This window comes from Carcharhinus amblyrhynchos, chromosome 9 (genome assembly GCF_965287045.1).
Source record: "Carcharhinus amblyrhynchos chromosome 9, sCarAmb.v2.hapA, whole genome shotgun sequence".
Classification (NCBI taxonomy): Eukaryota; Metazoa; Chordata; class Chondrichthyes; order Carcharhiniformes; family Carcharhinidae; genus Carcharhinus; species Carcharhinus amblyrhynchos.
The window spans coordinates 56,238,639-56,248,818 of NC_137332.1; the positions used below are offsets into that span (position 1 = coordinate 56,238,639).

Consider the following 10,180-nt stretch of genomic DNA (forward strand, 5'->3'; position numbering starts at 1 on the left):
CTGTGGGTATTAATGTAAAAGGCTCACATTGTATTCTGTTTTCAAGGTCTGACCCCAGTTCGTAATCATACACTTTAGAAAGCTTTGGTCACAGAGATTTCAATGAGGCTGTAAACATCCGAAAACTATGACTGCAGTTTGCACTGCAGTCCTGAGGGTGATATCTGATGGATCCTCCAGGCTTCGACAATCCAACTAAGACTTTGATCTCTCTGAACTCAGTGGATGAACTTTAGTCTTAGTCGAGCTGACAGGGGTGATCTGGTGTTAGAACAGAGGCAAATTTTACCTGTTATCCTTCAAATACCAGGAATGTCCATTTGTTTATAATGGAATGCATCCCTCAGTGTGACTTGAATAGGCTGACTATGCAAGGCAGATGCATTCAGATGTGGATCAATGTAAGTTTATAAGATGACATATTATTACTTGAATGGGTGTAAATTGAAAGAGGTGGATTTTCAGCAAGATATTAATGGCCTCATGCATCAGTCGCTAAAAGCAAGCGTGCAGGTTCAGCAGGAAGTAAAGGCAGCAAGTGGTATGTTGGCTTTCGTAGCAAGAGGATTCGAGTTTAGGAATAGGGATGTTTTACTGCAATTATATAGGGCATTGGTGAGGCTGCAGCAGGAGCATCGTGCAGTTTTGGTGTCCTTATCTGAAAAAGGATGTACTTGCTACAGAGAGTACAGGGAAGGTTTACCAGACTGATTCCTGGGATGGCACGTCTATCTTATGAGGAGAGGCTAAATTGGTTAGGATTATATTCACTGGAGTTTAGAAGAGTAAGATGGGATCTTAGAATTTTCTAAGTTTCTATGAGGATTAGACAGGGTAGATTCAGAAAGAATGTTCCTGTTAGTTGGGGAATCCAGAACTAGCAGTCAGAGTTTGAGGATAAGAAATAAACCTTTTAGAACTGAGATGAGAAGAAATTTCCTCACCCAGAGAGTGGTGAATGTGTGGAATTCATTACCACAGAAAGTAGTTGAGGCCAAAGCATCGAGAGATTTCAGGAAGAAATTAGATCTTGCTTTTGGGGCTAAGAGATCAAGGGACATGGTGGCGGCGGTGGCGGTGGGGGGGGGGGGGGGGGGGGGGGGGGGGGGTGGAATTCAGAATACTTAATTGATGATAAGCCATGATCAAAATGAAAGGCAGAGCAGGCTCCAAGTAGTCTACCCCTGATTCTACTTTCAATGGCTTAATTATTCCAAGCTTAAGACACAGATCTGATCCAGCAATGTCCTTATTGTCCTAGTGAGTATATTATCAAATAAATAGGTTGGACTAAAACCTGGTGTTGTCAGACTTTTTACTGTGTTTACGCCAGTCCAACGCCGGCATACCCACATCATGTCCTTATTATGCCAGGGATGCAAAGTGGCATGGATTGCTTCTGGTCCAGTTTCAAAATTTAATCCTAATGGTTTAATATCCTTGAACGGCTTGAGTGTCTTGGGGGCTGTGCTATTTTTTCTTCTTATAATCCATGCATTTATAATGGTGGTGGTATGTACTATGTGGTATCTTTTGTTTGTCAGCACTAATGAGTCGCGCCACCGTGAGGTGGTGGTTGGGCTGTTTGGTGGAGGTTGCGGGGATAGCTCAATAAGCCCATACAACTGGTAAGGAAAACCCTCTCAGAATTATTGGTGTCACACAACTTGCTTCTGTATTTTATTTTCTTCATTTTTGGATCAAAGAATCTCTGATGAATGCCTGTAAAGGTGCAGTCAGAGCACATGTCCTGGGAAAAGTCATTGTTTTATGTCAGTAGTACCTCTGATATAGGTGGAGATGGGGAAGGATGCTTTCGTGCATGCCTAGGCATAGTGAGAGAGCCTTTGGCTGATCAGCATTTTCTTTGCATCCTATTTTCTCCTTGGCTGAATATACAATAGCAGTAGCTACTCTGAAAGTCCGAGAATCTTAAGTTATGTGGCTGTCTCTAGTACCCTATAAGCAAGGGCATGAGCTTTTATGCCATGTTGTCAGGCTTTATCTGGTTTCCCTGTTTTCCCCCTTTATTGTTTGTATCTTGGGAGGTGCCACTTGTAATGAATAATCTGAATCAACTGCTTTGATGGTTGTCACTTTGTATGCATATGTGGAAAAATGATTATGCCTTATTCTATTAATCCATGAGAGTCTGTCATACTGTTTGTAAAAATGGGGAAATTTTCAAAGATTCTGCTAAAAAAAGCTTTGCAGAGTCGCATCTGAATTTTAAAAAAAAAATCACAAACACAGTCAGAGAAGTAACTACATAACCACAGAGATTGGATCCAACTGTTAGGAAAGTTGGCAGAGAGAAAAAAAAGTCGTATGAACAGGTATGCATGTTAATGTATTCACAAAGAGCACATTGGACCACCCAAATGACCAGGACCACTGAAAATGAACTGCACACGGCCCCATTAAGTCCACATCCGTCACTGCTTACTGATGTATCAACAGTAAGGTTCATAACTGCTGCCTTCAGCGGGAGTTGACTAGAACACCAATTGGTATCTTGAGTTCTGCTACTGATGAGGGCTTGGGCAAAACTACCTGTATATGCGGGACACACATCACATGTATTACCCCAGCAGTCAAGGCTTGCTTAGCCCTTTTCTTTCCTGCACTGATACTGAGCTTCAATTTGCAGATTGAGATCGCTGACATAATCAGCGATTCTAAATCCTGATCGTAGAACTGGGGGCAAAGAACATGACATAAACGTATTGCAGAATGAGCAAAATACTGTGGCTGCTGGAAATCTGAAACAACAGCTGTGCTGGAAATGTTGAGAAAGCTGGGCAGCCTGTGTGGGTAGAAAAGTTAACATTTCTTTCACTGTTAACTCTTTACACAGGTGGTGCCAAAAAGGTGGCATCACTCTATTTCAATCTGTAGGGGGAAAATATCCTAACCATGGGCAGTAAATGCTTCAGAGCCATTCGTCCTGACGGGAAAAATAATCCTCCACAGTCCTCACACAATCTCCCAGATTTCAGAAGCTGGGAGATTGAAAAGGAGTTTCTGAAGAAAGACATTGAAAATGGGAAGGAAATCTCTTGCCAGGAGACAGGCATATAGAAATTAGCAGAGATGCAAGGGAAAATCCCACAGGAGGGTTGACAGTGCAGGAAACAGAACATGAATGTGTTGCAAAATTAACTGAGAAAGGAAGAAGGCTTAGCAGAAGAACCACTCAGGTAAAGGGGCAATCAACCTATAAGTAGATGGAGCTCGAAAATGTTGAAGATAAACCCCCACACTGCATGGGCAGTGGTAAATGATGAAGAAACAGTGATTGCATGAGAACAAATCTCAGCACAAGTAGCAGAGTTGTTAGCTTTAGAATGGAGTAAAGAGAATCAAATTAACATCGATACAGTCAGTATGCTTTTGGGGTAGTGAATGATTATATGACAGCTTGGGATAGACATGGTTTTATAAAATCTAGCAGGGGGCATGTACGGCATGAGAATTTAATTAAAGAGCTGATCCAAGTGGCTCATAGCCCCTTAGAAGCAATTATAATAAAAGTGCCAACATACAAGATTAACACAGAAGGGAAATAGTCAAGCTGTCAAAGCAGCAAAAGATTTGTTAGAACAGAGTTTGGAAGGGACACAAACAGTAGGTGTGGCAGCATTACAAGACGGTGATATTACAGGAACAAGTGTTAGAGGAAGGGCAGAAGTGGGAAAAACAAGGGGGGCAGAAAGGTCAAGATGGCTCATGGAGAAGGGAAAATAATATCTCCAGAAGCAGTACAGCAAACCTTGTTATAGGTATACCATGGATTAGCTCATATAGGAAGTGATAAAGTTTAGTTTAAAATTGGTGGTGGTGAAAAAGTATGGGAGAAGACATGGCAAAATTCTGTCAAAGATGTTTACATGCACCCTGGTGGAACCAGATCATCAATGAAGGGTTAAGATGGGGAACCAGTCAAAACCCAAATGACCATGGGAATATTTGCAGATAGATTTCACAGGACCACGAGCGAGAGCAAAAGGGAAGACCTATTATTTAGAAACTATTGATAGGTGGAAACATTCCTGTGCACAGATGCCATAGTCAAACCTGTAATTATGATATTGGTAAATGAAATAATAACTGCCGTGAGTTTGACTTAGGTCAGGGAACTAACTTCACAGGAAGAGTTTTAAATCTGTTGAACGTTAGGGATAAGACAAAGGTTTCCTATACCATATCACCCCCAGGGTTCAGGAATGGTAGGACAAATGAAACTGACACTGAAAAGTGGTCTAGCTAAAGCTATTTTAGAAGAGGAAACAATTGGGTACAGGCTTTGCCTACACTATTGTTGTGACAGAGAGCTATTCCTTCTCAAGATACAGGATTAACCCCTTTTGAACTGATGACTGGTAGGGCAATGCGCCTCCCAGAGGATATAACAACAGGGAGTTAGCCAAGAAGCAGTGATTCGATGTATGAGAGATTTAGTAGACTGTTTACATTCTCTCAAAAAACAGTAATCGCTCAACAGCAGTACAGGGACTGGATAAGATTGGCAGAGAACACTCTTATGTTACCTACACCAGAGGATAAGGTAACAGTGAAACTCATGACAGGCAAAAAGGGCTAGTGGTCTAATGGAAGGAGCCTTATAGCATGATTGTCACAGGACAAATATGTGCCTTAATTGATGAAAAGTACAGTCTGTGATGGTGACATTGGACACAGCAGAACCACATCCCAAAGAGCAATTTAGTAATAATGGAATTGTCCTAGTGGATGGATAATCCTGTGGAACAGGGATCATCACAGCTCTTGTAGCTGCATTACTAATAATAGGGATAATTTGAATGTGCAGATGAGTGACTAGGTTAGGCCAAAATCATGACACCAAAAGAATCAGGGAAATATTAGAAGAAGGAGAAATTCAGTTAAAATGATTCTAACTTAAATGTCGAAAGGCACTCTGTTTATATTTACAGAATATTACATGCATGAAAATTTCAAGACATCCTCTTTGCTGATGACTGTGCCCTGTATGCTGGCTCAGAGCCAGAGGTGCAAGTCAGTACGGACAAATTTTCCACGGCTTGTGACAACTTTGGACTCACCATCAACATTAGAAAGGCCTAAGTCATGCACCAGCCTGCTCCTCATGCATCGTACACAGAACCCTTAATCACAATCAAAGGGCAGAAAGTTTGGCAGTGGACCAGTTCACTTATCTTGGCAGCAACCTCTCCCAAGCAGTGACAATTGATACAGAAGTTAACTACAGAATAGCAAAGGCAAGCTCTGCTTTCAGTACACTGCGTTTCACTGGGAACGTCGAGGAATCAGTCCAGCAACAAAACTGAAGGTCCACAGTGCCATGGTACTCAGTACCCTCCTGTATGCCTGTGAAACATGGACTGTGTATCGAAGGCATGGAAGACAGCTCAATCATTTCCACATGACTTGTCTTCGCAGAATATTATGCATCAGATGGCAAAACAAAGTACCAGTCACTGAAGTTCTCTCTATAGCAAGTCTACCATCATGCACTGCTGATGGGAGCGCAGACCCGGTGGGCAGGTCATGTCATCTGTATGCCAGATGAGCGCATACCCTAGCAGCTCCTTTTTGGGGAACTCTGCTGGAAGACGCTCGCATGGAGGGCAGAAGAAACATTTCAAAGACGCACTCAAGGCCTCCTGAAGTTGCCTGACATAGACATGACCACCTGGGAAACACTGGCACAAAATCGCCTTACCTGGCACTGCCTCATTCACAAGGACTGTCAAGCTTACGAAGCAAAGTGCATTGCTGAAGCACAACTTAAGCATGAGCTGCGCAAGTGCAGAACCACCAGCGCAACAACTACAGTGTCTACACAAGTCTGTCCAATATGTGCCATAACATTCTGTGCTCGAATTGGCCTGATCAGTCATCTTCGGACACACCAAAACCAGCCTCAAAATGACTAATAGTGTTAAGGTCCTCATCAATGACGATGGACGAACAACTTTCAGAGATCCTGGAAAATTGGCACTGGGTTTTCCTAGATCTTGTAATAGGGTAGACATTCATGGGAGTAGTTCTTGTTCAGGTGGGCCAGGTCACACAAATAGGTACTCACCTGTTTATAACACACCCAGTCCAGCACCCAGCCTTATTTTAAATGAAGTAGAACCAAAACTGAAAGGGATATTGTGTGTTGAGAAAAGGTTGGAGGGGACTTGGACACATGCAGAAGCCACCACTCAGTTTAACCAGCCAGACGTGTATGGATCCACCCAGTAATAAGAACATAAGAACATAAGAAATAGGAGCAGGAGTAGGCCATCTAGCCCTTCGAGCCTGCCCCGCCATTCAATAAGATCATGGCTGATCTGTCGTGGCTCAGTTCCACTTTCCCGCCCTCTCCCCATAACCCTTAATCCCTTCTCTTATCAAAAACCCATCAACCCGCTTCTTAAAAATATTTAGCGAGGCAGCCTCCACCACTTCAACGGGCAGAGAATTCCAGAGATTCACCACCCTTTGAGTGAAGAAGTTCCTCCTCAACTCCGTTCTAAACCGCCTCCCCTTTATCTTGAGGCTGTGCCCCCTAGTCCTACTGTCTTTTTTGAGCGGGAAGAGTCTCTCCACCTCTATCCTATCCATCCCATTCATCATCTTATACGTCTCAATGAGATCTCCCCTCATTCTTCTAAACTCTAACGAGTACAAGCCTAGTTTATTCAGCCTCTCCTCATAGCTCAATCCCCTCAACTCCGGTATCAGCCTAGTAAACCTCCTCTGCACTCCCTCCAGGGCCAAAATATCCTTGCGCAGGTGCGGCGCCCAAAACTGCACACAGTACTCCAGCTGCGGCCTCAATCTATCCTGCAATATTCTTTATTGTTTCAAGGAGAACACTTATCCAACTCTCAATGGCAGATATTGAATTTGTGGAATACTCCTGGCTAGAAGGGGGTCATATTACCTTAGATAAGTGGTTCTATGTATTTATCATTCTCACCAGCTCCCTTCTGGGAAAAATCAACGTGCCGGTGTGGGATTAAACAACTTCCTTGGTACAATGATGCCCCTGTATGCATGTATAAGACTGTCAATTGAGATTGAAACCATAATGTGTACAAGTTTCCCAAAGGTATAGCTTTTCCCTCACTGAAATGTGCACTGTTGTACGACCAAATCGAACGGCATTAGACTTCATCTTGGCAGCTAAGGGTGGAACACATGCTTTCATTGGATAAGAATGTTATACATATATACCAGTTACTTAACAGAACATAACTAATTTGAAAGGGGGTTGATAAGCTCAATCAACCAAAATCCTTTCCTCTATGGAACTGGGCAACTGGCTGGATGGGTTTTCTGGGAACGACCGTAGTACAAAGGATAGTGCTTTTCTTCATTATTATTTTAATGTTCTTGTCATTATATGAATGTTTAGATGCTGCTGTTCTTCAGCAGGGAAGTCTATGAGGAGTGCAGCAGCAATTGCATCAATTCACGTGGACAAAGATGTCCCCGGTACCAAGCACTCCTCCAATGTATGAGGATACATATTATCAAATATTTCAGAGCCTACAAGGTAATATTATTTTCCCTTATGATTTTGGTATTAGTGGGGATGATCAGTTTAATACAGTTATGCACATTCAATACAGCATTAGCGAAGACAATCAAAGTAAAAAAACAGAAATCAAGAAGCCAAATCACCCTTTAGGATTTAAGTATATTTCCTTAGATACCTTTATTTACTGGCCTAGTATTGAGCTTGCCAATGGCCAGAAGGGGAGTACAATGTAGGGGCAAAAAATCTTAATAGGTTAGACATGATTTTAAACCATTAGCCATTAAGAACTACCAGCATTGACTTTAAAAACAGACTCATAAGCTAACAAGAAAGCAGTTTACATGCATATGAAATCACTTCAGCAAGAGACTGAAGTGATTAGGATTTAAAATATATAAGCTGATATTTTTCATGTATTAATGTATTTTTAAAATTGATGTATTAATTTAGTCAAAGGTAAATTGCTGTAAAGCAGAATGGTAAAAGTGAAAAGTGCAGAATCACATTCTTAGTGAACAGTAAAAACTTCAATGTGCAAATTATCAGTAAAGTTTCTTATGGAACAGCATTCGTCATTCATTGTCCTGAGAAGACAGATGCTACCCAGATATGGGAAATCCACATTCATCTGGTTTGGCCAATGATGTGGAACTAGCTGGTAGGAATCTTACCTCTAACCTCTGAGGTCAGGCTTCTGGGATTGCTAAGTGATAAAGGAAATGGGCTTAACCAGGACAGGAATTAGCTTCTGGATTGTACAGACTAATAAAACTCCTTTATGCCAGAAGATGAATTGCCATTGGCTAAAGTACATGACAGGTATTTTCAATGACTTATGAATTGAAGATGATTGACTTAAAGCTAATGAAATGCACCAGTAATTGGTAAAAAAATGTACAATTGATCTGTTTAAAATTGTATACATCAGAATTCATTGGTGAAGCCTGGCTGCTCTCTGCTTAGAGGACCCCAACCCTTTCGTGACTACTCCTAGCAGCTGCTGGTCAAATGAAAGATACATCTTTAAACAGACACTGCCTTTGAGAGTTTATCATCTGAAGTTTCGACGATACCCTGTCACCTTGCAAACCCTGCTAACACAACTATTACTCCTCCTGTTGCCTTTTGCTCCCTGATATCTTTGATATTTAATCTTCCTCAATCTCTACTCACCCATTCCAGTACCCCTTCCTTTTTTTTCCAACCAAAACAAAATTGCATTTCTCCCATTTCAGTTCCAAAAAGTCATATTGGATTTGAAATGTTAACCTCTCTCTCTTCCGGACCTACAGAGTTTTTCCAGCACTGTTTTCAGTTTGAGTAGGTCCAACACTTTTTTTGTTTTTATTTAATGTTTAGCAGTACTCTCCTTGAGATCTGAGCCTCACTTTATTGGATTAAATTGGGTTTTTTGTAACTTGTTGTAAAAACGTATAACAAAAAAATACATTCATGATGTTTTTGTTGTCAAGGGTATTCACTTGTTTGTCATTAGTCAGTACTGTAGACAATGTAATGTTTATTTAAATATGGTTTATTATAAATCTTCCCACTGTTTTGCATTTTTATTTATAACATGTTAATAATCTCAAATCAAGTCAAGCAGGTTAGAGCTGGCAAGATATCAACTAAAGGCAAATATTGTACAAGAGGGAAGTGCATGTGCAATGTCACGGGACTGAAAACAAGTCATATCATGAGTTGTGAACCGAGAACCCTGAAAGAGGAGGAAAGGCCACCACAGGTAGTTTTAAATTGAAATATAAAGGTGTTGGATAAACCCAGTAGATCTGCACAGAAAGCAAGAGTTAGCAGCTCAGAAGCATCAAATAGATCCGTAAGGTGTTGAGTTCATACAGAATTGTTTTTATTTCGGATTTCCGGTACTGGCAATACTTTGCTTTTAGTTTTAAATGAGGCAGATTGCAAATCCATTTACACAAAAAGATATTTTCTAAGATTAGGTTAATAAATCACACACACATTAAGTTTAGGAAGTCGGCTATCAGCAGCGACAGACAACTTCGCACAGTTACATCCCTTGTTCCTTGACAAATTGCTGAGCTAGCAGTCAATCAAACACAAGCCTCTGACTGACCAAGCCAGCTAATCAGCCCAACCCAGGACCTGCCTGTCGCCCATGAGCGGCTTGCTTACCGTTGCCTGCGGGGCTTCTCCAGCGCTGCCACAGCAACTCCCACACTCCAACAGCAAGGGTCCCTCCTGAGCATGTGCGGTCTCTCAGCCCCGCCCATCGCGTCACCCGCTGATCGCGGACCCCTGATCACATGACCAGCGTTGGTCAGCTGACTAGCCTCCCCTTTGCACCCCCCCCCCGGTTCTTGCAGGAGGATTAGCGGGTTTCCTGCACTCCGAGTGCAGCGGATTAGTGAGCTCTGGGAGGTCAGTCAGCTTCGCGGGCTAGTGAAGAAACCTTGAGCAGTCAGGATGGCCACAGCCGTATGAGGAGGAGGCCATTCAGCCCGTCACGTTAGTGTTGGCTCCCTGAATGAGCAATTTCACCAACTTGTCTACGTCCTTTGGAAGTTCCAATCATCCTTCCTGTTCACAATGCGCCCATCTTTCATACCAAGTGCAAATTATGCCCTGTACGTCAAGGTTTATGTCCGGGAAAAGCAA

General features: G+C 42.1%; 1 protein-coding gene across 1 annotated transcript in view; it reads right to left on the reverse strand.

Annotated features, from left to right (window-relative positions):
* The window catches only part of npl (N-acetylneuraminate pyruvate lyase (dihydrodipicolinate synthase)), a 46,914-nt gene extending 37,105 nt beyond the window's left edge, over nt 1-9,809 (reverse strand). The window contains exon 1 of the mRNA XM_080195718.1: nt 9,698-9,809. The gene's annotated coding sequence lies outside the window, so the exon portion shown is untranslated. The remainder of the gene's footprint in view (nt 1-9,697) is intronic.
* Between the last annotated feature and the right edge of the window lie 371 nt (nt 9,810-10,180).